The following is a 12,124-nucleotide window of genomic DNA, read 5'->3' as shown; positions in this document are numbered from 1 at the left end:
CACCTTTAAACAAGATTTCAAATCACATTTTAAAAGCCAAAATAATCTGAAAAACAGTATCGAAATGAAAAACAATGAGCTTTAAAGAAAAAGAAATGAGAAGAGTTAAAGAATCAACCTCTGGAGAAGAGGAGAATCTCTTGGTTCACAAACTCTAAGCTAAACAATCTCAAGTATCTGAAATTGTGTTCAAAACCTCAGCAAAAAGCTTCAAGATCAAGCTTCAATGGTGTATATGTTGTGTATCTATATCAAAAGGGTAGAGAAGAACTTTTGGTAAACCTCTAAGCTCTTGGGAATTTAGTTCAACCCTAAATACCGAGTTGAGGTGGTCTTTTTATAGAGTTTCCACCGCCTTTCAACATAAATACCTTCGAAAGAGAACAGCTGGCCAAATCTCGTGCATGGGAGTAGCTGGCAGATATAAAATATCTATTTTCAACAAACATGGCTGGCCGGCCAATTTATTATATGGCCTGCTCATAAATTGGCAGGCCAGCCAATTATTTTGGCCCCGCTGCTCACTGAGTGGTCAGGCTAAAAAAAGGTTTTTGGTCCAAATAAGGTGGAAGGCTTGGGTTTGAAGCTCGAAACTGAATTCTTTTGCTGAAGATTCGAACAATTTGCATAATGTAACATTCATCATCGAGTGTTCAAATTAAAGCACCCAAGTTTTAAGGGCGGTCAAAAATGGGGTGTCTACAGTTGCCCATTTTTAATAGAGCTCGAATAGTCATAAAATGACGTGAGTGAATGTCAAAGCCCGAAGACGACCCATTTTGACGTAGACGTAAGACTTGGGCAAACAAAGAAAATGCATATGCAGTTGGTTGAACTCGAGAGTTGCCTACGTATCCCTTTGCAAGGAATCAAACCAGCGTAGTTCAAGGGCAAGATACAAATGATATTCAATGCAATGTAATAATATAATCGAACCACAAGCAGTGCCTATCACACAAATATCATAAAGGAGTGGTAATGCAAATCAAACTATGTTTTAACACAGAAAATGTGACGACACCCTCAAACCATAATTCTTGTGGAATAAGTGCGTACACATGTAGAACTATGCCTTTCGTAGAATAGGTAAAAGTAATTGGGTGGTATGATATAGGCGAGGAATGGTTTGCCGGGTAATGATCTACTGGGGAATAACAATGTAATGGGATGATAATGATCCTCAATTCGTTCATGCGAAGAAGATGAATGCAACAAGATTGAGTACAATGCAATGGATGCAATGGATAGGAGGCGCGAGCTAACCTACATCCTATCTAGGAAAGGCACGGATGCAAACCAAACTACGTCTAACATAGATAAGGTGTCGACACCCTCAATACTGGCCTCAACGCAACATGGGTACTTACACATAACAGAACCATGTTTCAACGAGGGAAAGGTATGAGCACATGCCAAACTAAGCTTAACATGGAAAGGATGTAGGTGATAACATGATATGATGTAATAGATACGATGAATGAAATGGGTAAGATAGATAGGGTAACATGCTCTAACCACGCTAGAATCGTGAGAGGAGGAAGAACAAATTCTAAACACGCTGAAATTGTGTGAGGAATGGAACACTCTAACCATGTTGAAATCGTAATAAGAGGTCTTGAGAAAACATCATAGGGTCACATTCTTGCACGCCCTGAGATACTCTAACCACGCTAAAATCGTGAGAAGAGGAAGAATCAATTCCAAACACGCTGAAATTGTGTGAGGAAGAGAACACTCTAACCACGCTGAAATCGTGAGAAGAGGTCCTATCGCTCAGATCGCGTTCTTGCACACCCTAAGATAAAAAACAATCGAGGAACACTTTAACCACGCTGAAATCATGAGAAGAGGTCCTGAGAAAACCGATCAGAGTCGTATTCCTGCACACCCTGAGATACTCTAACCACGTTGAAATCGTGAGAAAATGAAGAACAAATTCCAAACACGCTAAAACCATGTGAGGAAGGGAGCACTCTAACCATGCTAAAATCGTGAGAAGAGGTCTTACAGCTTAGGATCGCGTTCCTGCATGCCCTGAGATAAAAAAAAAAAAAAGAACAATCGAGGAACACTCTAACCATGCTGAAATCGTGAGAAGAGGTCCTGAGAAAACCGCTCAGGGTCGCATTCCTACATGCCCTGAGATACTCAAACCACGCTAAAATCGTGAGAAGAGAAAGAACAAATTCTAAACACATTGAAATCGTGTGAGGAAGGGAACACTCTAACCACGCTGAAATCGTGAAAGCTATCCTATAGCTTAGGATTGCGTTCCTACATGCCCTGAGATTAAAAAAAAAAAAAAAAAAAGAACAATCGAGGACCACTCTAACCACGCTAAAATCGTGAGAAGAGGTCCTGAGAAAACCGCTCAGGGTCGCATTCCTGTATGCCCTGAGATAAAGAACCACTCCAGAACACTCTAATCACGCTGAAATCGTAAGAAGAGGTCCTGAGAAAGCCGTTTAGGGTCGCGTTCCTGCACGCCCTGAGATAAAAAAAAAAATCACTCAGGACACTCTAACCACGTTGAAATCTTGAGAAGAGGTCCTGAGATGATGCGATAGATGCAAAGAGTAAGATGAGATTGCGCGATAGATGCACAATGTGGTATGATCGTGCGACAGATGCATGATGTGGTATGGTCGTGCAATAGATGCACGATGTGGCATGTGTGACAAGCGATGTAGTGGATGATGTTTAGAAAATGCAGTAAACAAACAAAGCGACGCTTTTAGAAAGCACCTCATGGGGCGAGTGGCGATGAACCGCTCTACTTTGACGGGGATCTCCCTTTGAGTTTTTCAAACTTCAACCTTCAACATACAGTTGAAAGGTCCTCAAATGCTGACAAGAGGTGAAATCTACATGTCGAAGCCACGAATGCCGCTTTTCTCTCTCGTCATGCTTATAATTTTCCCTATTCTCCAACAGGGTGACAAACGAGGTTGATTCAGTATCCAGAATTTAGGCGAATACACGCTACCTCAACCTATGGGGCTGCCATATAGATTTCAAGTCGAGGATACACCTCTGGGTATTTAAATTATACTTTAGTCTCAGAAATTCCAAACCTTTGTGTTCTGGGTATTGTCATTTGAACTCTAGTTTCCACTGTTGCAATTGGTCTCCTAGGAACTCATTGTAAACACAGCCAAGACACCTCTGGTAGGGAATGATGTTTAGGGAGAGCATTTTTGATCACCATCCTGACATGAAACAGACTTAAGCTCGAGGTCGAGGTACATTCATACTCTAGAGAAATGGTGAGACTTAAGAAAGTGCATCTGGAATGACATTCTGAGCAAAAAATGATTTATTTTTGAACTTGAAACCGAGAATGAGTTCTTAACTGGGTATTGAGCCTACGACTGAAAAGTACACCACGATTCAACAAAGGAAAAATAAAGTAAAAACAACCTAAACACATCTATTTATACTTATCGAAATCAAAACAACTCAAAACAAGAATCAAAAACAACAAAAAACAACAAACACAACACCTGGATGCTTTCTTTCCATCGGCGGGAGACCCCTCGGTTCACGGGGAACCTGCTTCTCCAGGTATTGTTTTCCAGCCTTTCGTATTTATGATGCTCACATCACTTTGGCACTCAGTTTGGCTTTTTTTTTTTTTTTTTTAAATAGAAGCCATTTCCTTACTTTTTCTCTCAATGTACATCTCTCTATTCTTTAATCTCTCTAATTTTTTATCCCTTCCCAGGTGTGGTTGATAAATAAGCTAGAAGTTGTGACCCCTATGAGGGGGGTTGAATATCCAACTTTATTTCTAGTTCGTCCTTCGCACTTGGCTCGATATCTCATTACTTGGAGAATGAGAGAACTTTTGGTCCCTACTGCTAGCTTTAGCTATGCCCTTCCCGGCGAGTGCGCTGACAATGGGGAAAAGACAGAAAACATGACCCAACTATACCCCTAGTTCATTGCTTTGACTTTATTATTATTATTATTTTTGTTTTCGGCTAAAACAATTTTTGACCAACATGAGAGTTTAGATTGGCATACTTGTTCTACTATCTGATTTGAAATCATGTAAGTAAAGCTATGAGCATTAAAAATTTTCCTTTTTTGGGACCAAGAAAAGGTCCGATTTTGGGAAAAAAAATGGAATAATTTTCGAGAAAATTAGTCAACTTCACTAAAAATCCTCAAAACTGTTTTTTGCAAATGGTCGTTACCCGACCGACATGGAATTAACTCTTGAAATGTGCAACCTCCAATCCGAACTTGATTTGTCTTGCAGCTGAATCCGTCAACGGAATAAGACAACTGAATTTGAATAAAGATGAGCCAATTGGACATAGATAAGATAGCCGAATTGAACAAAGGTAAGCCAATCAACATGGATGAGACAAGCAAGCTGAAAATGGTTAAAGTATACGTATCCCAAAGATGGGAATCAGGCCTTATGTAGTTCCCGGGGTTAAGGTGCACTTGAGTATTAACTCTCTCCTTTTACGCTCTAACTTTTGCCAAAGCTACATTTCCGGGTTTTCAACCTTGTGATCTCTTTTTTTTTCTTCTTTCTTTCTTTTTTCCTTTCATTTTCTTTCTTTCTTTCTTTCTTTCTTTCTTTCTCGCTTTCTTTCTTCTCTCTTTCTTTCTTCTCTTCTTTTTTTTTTCTTTTCTTTTTTATTCCTCTTTCTTTCTCTCTTCTTGCTCTAACTTTTTCTTGGGTCGCCCTTCCGGGTTCTCGACCTAGCGAGCCTCTCAAGGATAGAAAACTTTAACTTCTCCATGTTGATTGGTTGTGAGATCTCTAAGCCATCTAAATCCATGAGAATGGATGATGTTCCTGACTAAATAGTCTTGATGATACAAGGGCCCATCTAATTGGGTCTGAATTTGCCCCTAGTGTCGTGGATAGGAACTTGATTATCCTTTAGCAAAAATTTTCTTCTCTCAGATTCTGGGATTTGGCTTTCTTGCCAATCTCCATTGGCTTAAGAGATGACCCATTTTTTAATCTTCAATCACATCTGATGCTTTTTTTTTTTACCCCTGGTTAAAGAGCTACTTCTAATCCAGCTATGCAAGCTTCCTTCGATCACGTCTGACCTTATTGCCCCTAGTTCAAGAGCTACTTCCAATCTGGCCATGCAAACCTCATATTTTGGTTGATCGTTGAACATTCTGAATCAAGGTTCAAGGTTTGAAAGCAAAAGGGTCAAGTCTCAAGGCCAAGAGTGATTCTATGCTGTACAATCTCAAGATCAAGTCCAGGCATGTCTTCGTAGGACCACATAAAAAAAACATTTTTGAAATCTTTTAATAAAGTGACTATCGCTCGTTGTTCCTCTAAAGACAATGTAGAACCAATTTGCACCAAGCCAGGATCATTCTCAGTACCCACATTAACAGACATGATCTCATTCATTAAGGGCTTAGCATGCCTCTCTTCCTCTCGGTCGACCAAATTTTTACAAATCCCGAGGAATTCCTTCCTCTTTACTTTCACCACAGTTTTGGAAAAAGTTTTGAAAAACTTTGATCAATGCAATGATTTAACCAATCTCTGAAGCAACAAGATTGATTCAATACCCAAGCTAGAAAGTAAAATAAATAGGATTTTCAAATTGTTAAAATCAGTTTGTGCCATCCACCACATCTGGAGTAAAATGCGTGCCATCAGCAGGTGGTTCATCCTCAATCACAGAACAAGTTATCCCCTCAACTTCATTGATCCAGCGCTAATAGACTTTGTAGGACCTGGTGAGGTGATGACCTTGTTGTCAATCAGATCTTGAACTTCATGGAAAAGACAAAAACAACGGTCAATGTCATGGCTGGGTTGCTGAGGGAAGGCGCAGTACTTGGCTGCATCATGCCTGGTTATAAGGCGATCAGGGAGAGGGTGAGAGTCAAGGGGATTGAAATGGCCTTGTCCTGTGAGGATTTGGAGAGCTTTGGATAAGGTCATGTAAAGGGGATTGAACATGCAGCTACCAATCTTGGAAGTATTGACAGAGGGGTCGGGAAGTGTTGACTGGGTTACCCTCTGATTCAAAATGCCCCCTAACCTGAGTGACAAAAGTGCCCTCCACAGTCTTTGCAACAACTGTAAGCACTTGCTGTTTGTTTAGCCCTTTGACCTTCAAAGCGTCTATAGCCCACCAAAGATGTGCATAAGGATCAATACTTGCCCCGGCCTTGTTCTTGCCGCTTGCTTCAGATTTTTCAAGGGATTGGGTGGCTATATCGGAGTGAGGCCCATTCGTTGTTATGTTATCACCCAGACATAGGATAGCTTCGGGTTAGCCCTTTCCAATTGCAGCTCACCCCAAGATTGAGGAGCTTTTTGGCATGAAATTTCTGGCATGTGATGTAGTCGATGATGGAGCCAAGATCCCAGAGGCTAAATCTGCCACAGTTCTCTGCAGATCTTCAATCATGCTTATCAGCTCAGAAGTAGTGGGCTCAACCATTGCTGCCCACGGTGTATTTGATGGGGTTTGTGATGATTGGGGTTCAAGTGCATCCATTATACACAAGTCCATGCTTTCTGGAATGAACACCTTAGGCTTGGGTAAATGGGCTGGGGTGATATATATGCTGGGGTTGTAGGTAGATAGGAGTGTATGGATTAGGTTAAGGTGTGGAGAAAATGGGTTAACGGTGGCTTGAGGTCTTTTTGGTGGAGCTATGATCTCTTCGTCAATAAGATCCTGAATTTTATGATAGAGACGGATGCAACGGTTTATATCATGACCAAGTTGTTGATGATAAGCACAGTATTTAGCAGGGTCATGTCTTGGTGGAAGGGGACTTAGGAGGGGTCAGGGTTCTAGGAGCTTTAGGTGACCTTTTTCTAGTAGCATTTTCAAGGCTTGAGAGTGATCCATGTAAAGAGGATGGAAATTTTGAGCTTGGGGCCGAGTTGAAGTGGTTAGTTTTAGGCTATTATCAACAAAAGGGTTTTCAATGGGAGAGGCGACAATGTTTACTTCTAAGCATTTTGTAGTTGTGCTACCACTGGTAATAGCATTGGAACTGTAAACAATATTCTTCCTTATAGGCTCATTGTCCTCCGTAATGAACCCTTGTCTAATGGCATCCTGGATTTGAACCCCAATTTCAAGGAGGTCCTTAAAGTTGAAAAGTGAAATGACTGTCATTTTCTGCAATAACCTTTCGTGTAGATTTCTAACAATTATACGAACTTGCTCTTCCTCTGGAGGCCTGTTTGCCATCATAGCCGTCGTTGCCCACCATCTCATAACAAACTCTAAAAAGCCCTCATTCAGTTCCTAACGAGTTGCCTTGAGATCACAAGTTGTGACCTCGATTTGCGTATTTTAAGAATATTAGGCGACGAAAGATTCAACAAACTCCTCGCAGCTGTTTCACAGAGTCCTCTAATTTAGTGTACCAGATGGCAGCTGTACCAGACATGGTCCTGCCAACTAATGACAACTTCTGAATTCTGGTCATACCCATTGGTCTCAGAATATTAGAAAAAAGACACAGATGTACCATTGGATCTCTAGAACCATTGAAATGATCAAAATGAGGCATTCTGAACCATTCTAGCAGAGTAACAGTGGGCTCAGTATATTCGGAATAGAATTAACCAATACGCCTTCTTGAACAGTTTTTCAAGTTTGTTGACTTTAAGCAAGGTCGGGTTAAACTCAAACTCAAAAGGTGCCTCAGTCTGGTGAACTAGAGCTCTAGACATCTGGACCAAGATAGGATCTACCTAGGTGGGAAGAATAGGAACACCCTTAGCCGGTGGATCCTAAGCTACAACATTAGCAGTGGTACTGGGTATAGAAGTAGCCACATTAGGTGTATGCGAAGCAAAAGCCGCAGCCGGCTGCTGTTGTTGTTGTTGCAACCTATTCGTGACCTCAATTTGATAGGATAGGTTGTGCTGGAACGAATCGACTATTACTGCAGACGGATTAGTAAGTCCTCTGGATTTGATGATGGATATTGCGCTATTCTAGAAGTAGGTGATTGTGCTTGGGGTGAGATGAGTACAGGTGATTTGAGGGATGATTATTGAAATAATGGAATTGGTCAACCTCGTCTGACCTTTCTTTGCCTTGCAAATAGTGACAAAGAAGCAAACACTAGTTGTCCCTGCACTGAATCTCTAACCTTACAAAATCTTTCTGACACGGGTCTAGAGAACTTAGGGGATATCATAAGTTTCTGAAGCTATGATTTCAGGACTACCTAGCAAAAAAGAAAACATACAGCACCTCAACTCAATTTCACTAGAACAAATATGATCATAGCTGAATGACTGTACTCCCTACTGAATTATGCTCCACAAGCTGATATAACCGAATCACTAATATTAGGAATCCCTGTACAAATCCACTATAGAGCACATAACAGGTAAAAAGAGCCAAAACACCCCTATGAGGGGCTAGGCTTGACTTGTCCTAGTTTTGGCATGATCTAGAGTTTCACTACTTCAAGCAAGTGGTTTCGCAATATCCTGCATATAGGTGAGCATCCTGTCCTATGTTAGAACAGTCACTAGAGCTTTGCTATATGCACTAGGCCAATTGGTCAAATGGATACCTTAGCAAGATTAACTGATATACCTCTCACGCCTAACACTGAGAAGTCAAAGGAGGATCAAGAGGTACGGTGATAATCCAAATCCAAGGGTTGTGTTTCAAACATGGCAGAGCCCATGACTGGCCAACCTTTTGGCAAGAATTTTAGGCTAGCCTCTAGCAAGCCATCCAGGAATAGCAAATGAAAAACACAATGACTTAAGAGCACCATGCAAATGCAATGTAATGAGCATATAATGGTAAATAAAATATTACATCATGAAGTCCAAGTCAAATTCTCTAATATCACCAGCGGAGTCGCCAGAAATTGTAGCTGGCTTTTCATGGTCCTCGAAGGGGTTTAGTTTCATCGGGTACGATAGCCCTACAGTTTGGACTCCCATGGTTCTGAATCTGGTTCCACAAGTACAATGTGAAACATAAAAACACAAAAGAGTTCAAATTTGGCAAATCTTTAGAAAATCCACTTATCATCAAAGATGCCAAAAATGGACTACATTGCCAGATTTCAAAGTCGCCACCTAAATATTTTTGAAAAATTTAGGAAACCCGTGACTCGTGCCAAAGGCCACTTGTCCATCATAACCAAAGTGTCTCGGCTAGGAAACTTAGGTATGAGAGGGGAAAGTCATGAATTGAGCACCTCACTCATCCGATCAAAGATCAGCCTCTACTAATCATGATGAGATTTTTATCAACATTATATGCTCATGTTCTGATTATTATATTGACATTACTATGTGAGGTACACAAGTATAGACTATGTCACTGACTTTGGAATGCTTTGATTTCATATTTGTTTGAAAAGGGTTTTGAGTATGTGCTACTTGAGTAAAAAGCAAGCTCATATGTACATTTATCAAAGTCATTCCAACTTAAGCGAAATAGGCTTCATCCACAGGCATTCAAAGAGATATTTCAAATAAGTACTTATCCTCATGGTAGTATGCTTGACATGGCAACATAAACACACATGCAATATGCTAAAGCAAAAAACATTCACCTAGTACTCAACCGAGGCAAGCCAAAGAAAAGAAAATAATTAGAAAAATGCATGCTCCTAATATGCAAAATGACTAATGCAACACATACGAAGATGCAACTACTAGGTTCGCCTTTTTTAACATGTCATATGGATCAACTCAAAGCATGTGGTAACGCACGTATTCAAGTAAGTAGGAAATGGCAATGATATTAGAATTATGGACTAAACCCGATGTATGAAAAAATGGATACAAATCATGGACATGATATGAAACGAAAACATGATGCTACCACGGTAAGCATGCAAGTAAAATGGAGAAAGAAATGGGGGTTGGAAGATATACAAATATTATTGATTTGCCCTCGCACAAAAGGGTCCGAATGAATGTCCTAATTAACTAATTATTTCAACACAACCGAATAAACTAATTAATTAACTTTTACAAATTTGAATGAAAGCGAAGCAACTAATTAATTATAACATATGAATCTAAATGCTGCTAATCTAATGGGCTTGAACGGGAGGCAGTGAGTCATGCGGATACGGGCAGGAACATCCTCCGGAAACCCCCACTACTCACTACCAAAAGCTGCTTTGTTTACAGTATGAAAATGGCTCTGTTTTGGGCCTCAAGACTTGCTCTGCTTTATTAAAAAATTCCCCCTACCGTATAAAGGGGTGGCCGGTCATCCTTGAGAAGTGGTCGGCCATTCAAGATGGTGGTTGGTTGGCCACTGTTGTTAAGGAAAAACCTGCTATAGCAGAACTGAAACAAAGCGAAACAAAGGGTTTCCAATGGATGTTCATCCTTCCTGCTCCCTCCTATCATGAAAATTTCTCAAGAAGAGAGTATGTTTGCTTCACAAATCATCAAACATCCCGAGGGTATTTAAATGGTGATTAGGGAAGCAAAGAGATGGAAATTAATGGAAGCAAAACTACTTAAGGCTAAATATGAAAGATACAATCAAAGACATGGTCAACACCTACTGAATCTCATGGAAAACAAGAGCAAGTGAATACTCAAGCTTAGTGATAATAGGTTTCAAAGAAGCCATTCTTAAAGGCAAAGCATATGCACAAGAGATTCCATCATTAAGAAGACAAAAGAGACTCATCTTCCTACTCATGGAAGATGGATTAAAACCTTCATTTCCATGCTTCAAATGAAATAGAAGAGAGGCTCTAATGGTCTTGATAAATAGCTCTTGTGTAGCTTTAAAACAATGACAAAACTAAACTAAGCAAAAACAAGAAATGAATGCTATGGAGAGATGATTGCAAGCTCATCTTCCTACTCATGGAACGTGGATGAAACATCCATTTCCATGCTACAAAGAAGGAACTAGAAGAGAGTTATGCAATACTTTCAAAGAAGAGTGGTATAAGAAAAGAATCAAGCTATCTATGTAAGCTTTGAACATATAAAAATAGCTCATATTTAATCAAAATCTAACTAAAACAGTGCTGGAAATGAAGGCAATGAAGCCAAAACATGAAGAACAATAAGAGAGTAAAACTAAAGAACAAGCCTATGGAAAGGTAGCCAACCCTTCCACCTTTAAGCAAGATTTCAAATCACATTTTAAAAGCCAAAATAATCTGAAAAATAGTATTAAAATGAAGAACAATGAGCTTCAAAGAAAAAGAAATGAGAAAAGTTGAAGAATCAACCTCTTGTGAAGAGGAAGAATCTCTTGGTTCACAAACTCCAAGCTAAACACTCTCGTGCATGGGAGCAGCTGGCAGCTATAAAATATTTGTTTTCAGCAAATATGTCTAGCTAACCAATTTATTGTAGAGCCTGTTATTAAATTGGCAGGCCAACCAATTATTTTGGCCCCGCTACTCATTGAATGGTCAGGCTAAAAAAAGGGTTTTGTTCCAAATAGGGTGGAAGGCTTGGGTTTGAAGCTCGAAACCGAATTCTTTTGCTGAAGATTTGAACAATTTGCATAATGTAACTTTCATCATCGAGTGTTCAGATTGAAGCACCCAAGTTTTAAGGGTGGTCAAAAATGGGATGTCTACATGGTTCTAAACCAAAAATGCTATACTGGCCGTAGTGAAAGCAAGTGAAGTTAGAGTTTCCTTGACCTTTGCTGTCTTTGGATTTACTCATCTTGTTTCATCTGCCTCTACTCTTGCTTCTTCCTCTGTCTCTTCTTCTACCTCTGTCTCTGCCTCTATCTTCTGTGACAAGAACATGGAACTAATTACCCCCATGTCTTTCTTCATTGCCTCTTCATTTAGTATAGCATCGCTGACCATGCTCATGGTTAGCTTCCCTTCTAGTGCAATGTTACTGAGAGAAACCACCAACGTCTCTCAGCTGTCCGATAATGAACTGGGCAAGAGTAAGGCTTGCATTTCGTCGTCAAAGGGCATCTTGCCGATTACAAGCTAATTCACTGGTGTGTTCGGCGACTGACATACCATTCTTTAACGTCAGGTTTACTAGTCTTCTCATCACTAAGGCTTTATTCTAGGCGGTTTTTAACTGGTACATGCCTTCTAACTTGATCTAAAGGGCATAGGCATCCGTCTCCTAGGCGACTTGATGAAAAACATGGTGGTCAATCCA

This window comes from Camellia sinensis, chromosome 2 (assembly GCF_055761805.1).
Source record: "Camellia sinensis isolate YWXY chromosome 2, ASM5576180v1, whole genome shotgun sequence".
NCBI lineage: Eukaryota > Viridiplantae > Streptophyta > Magnoliopsida > Ericales > Theaceae > Camellia > Camellia sinensis.
The sequence above is the reverse complement of the archived record's forward strand: the minus strand, read 5'-3'. Positions refer to the sequence as shown.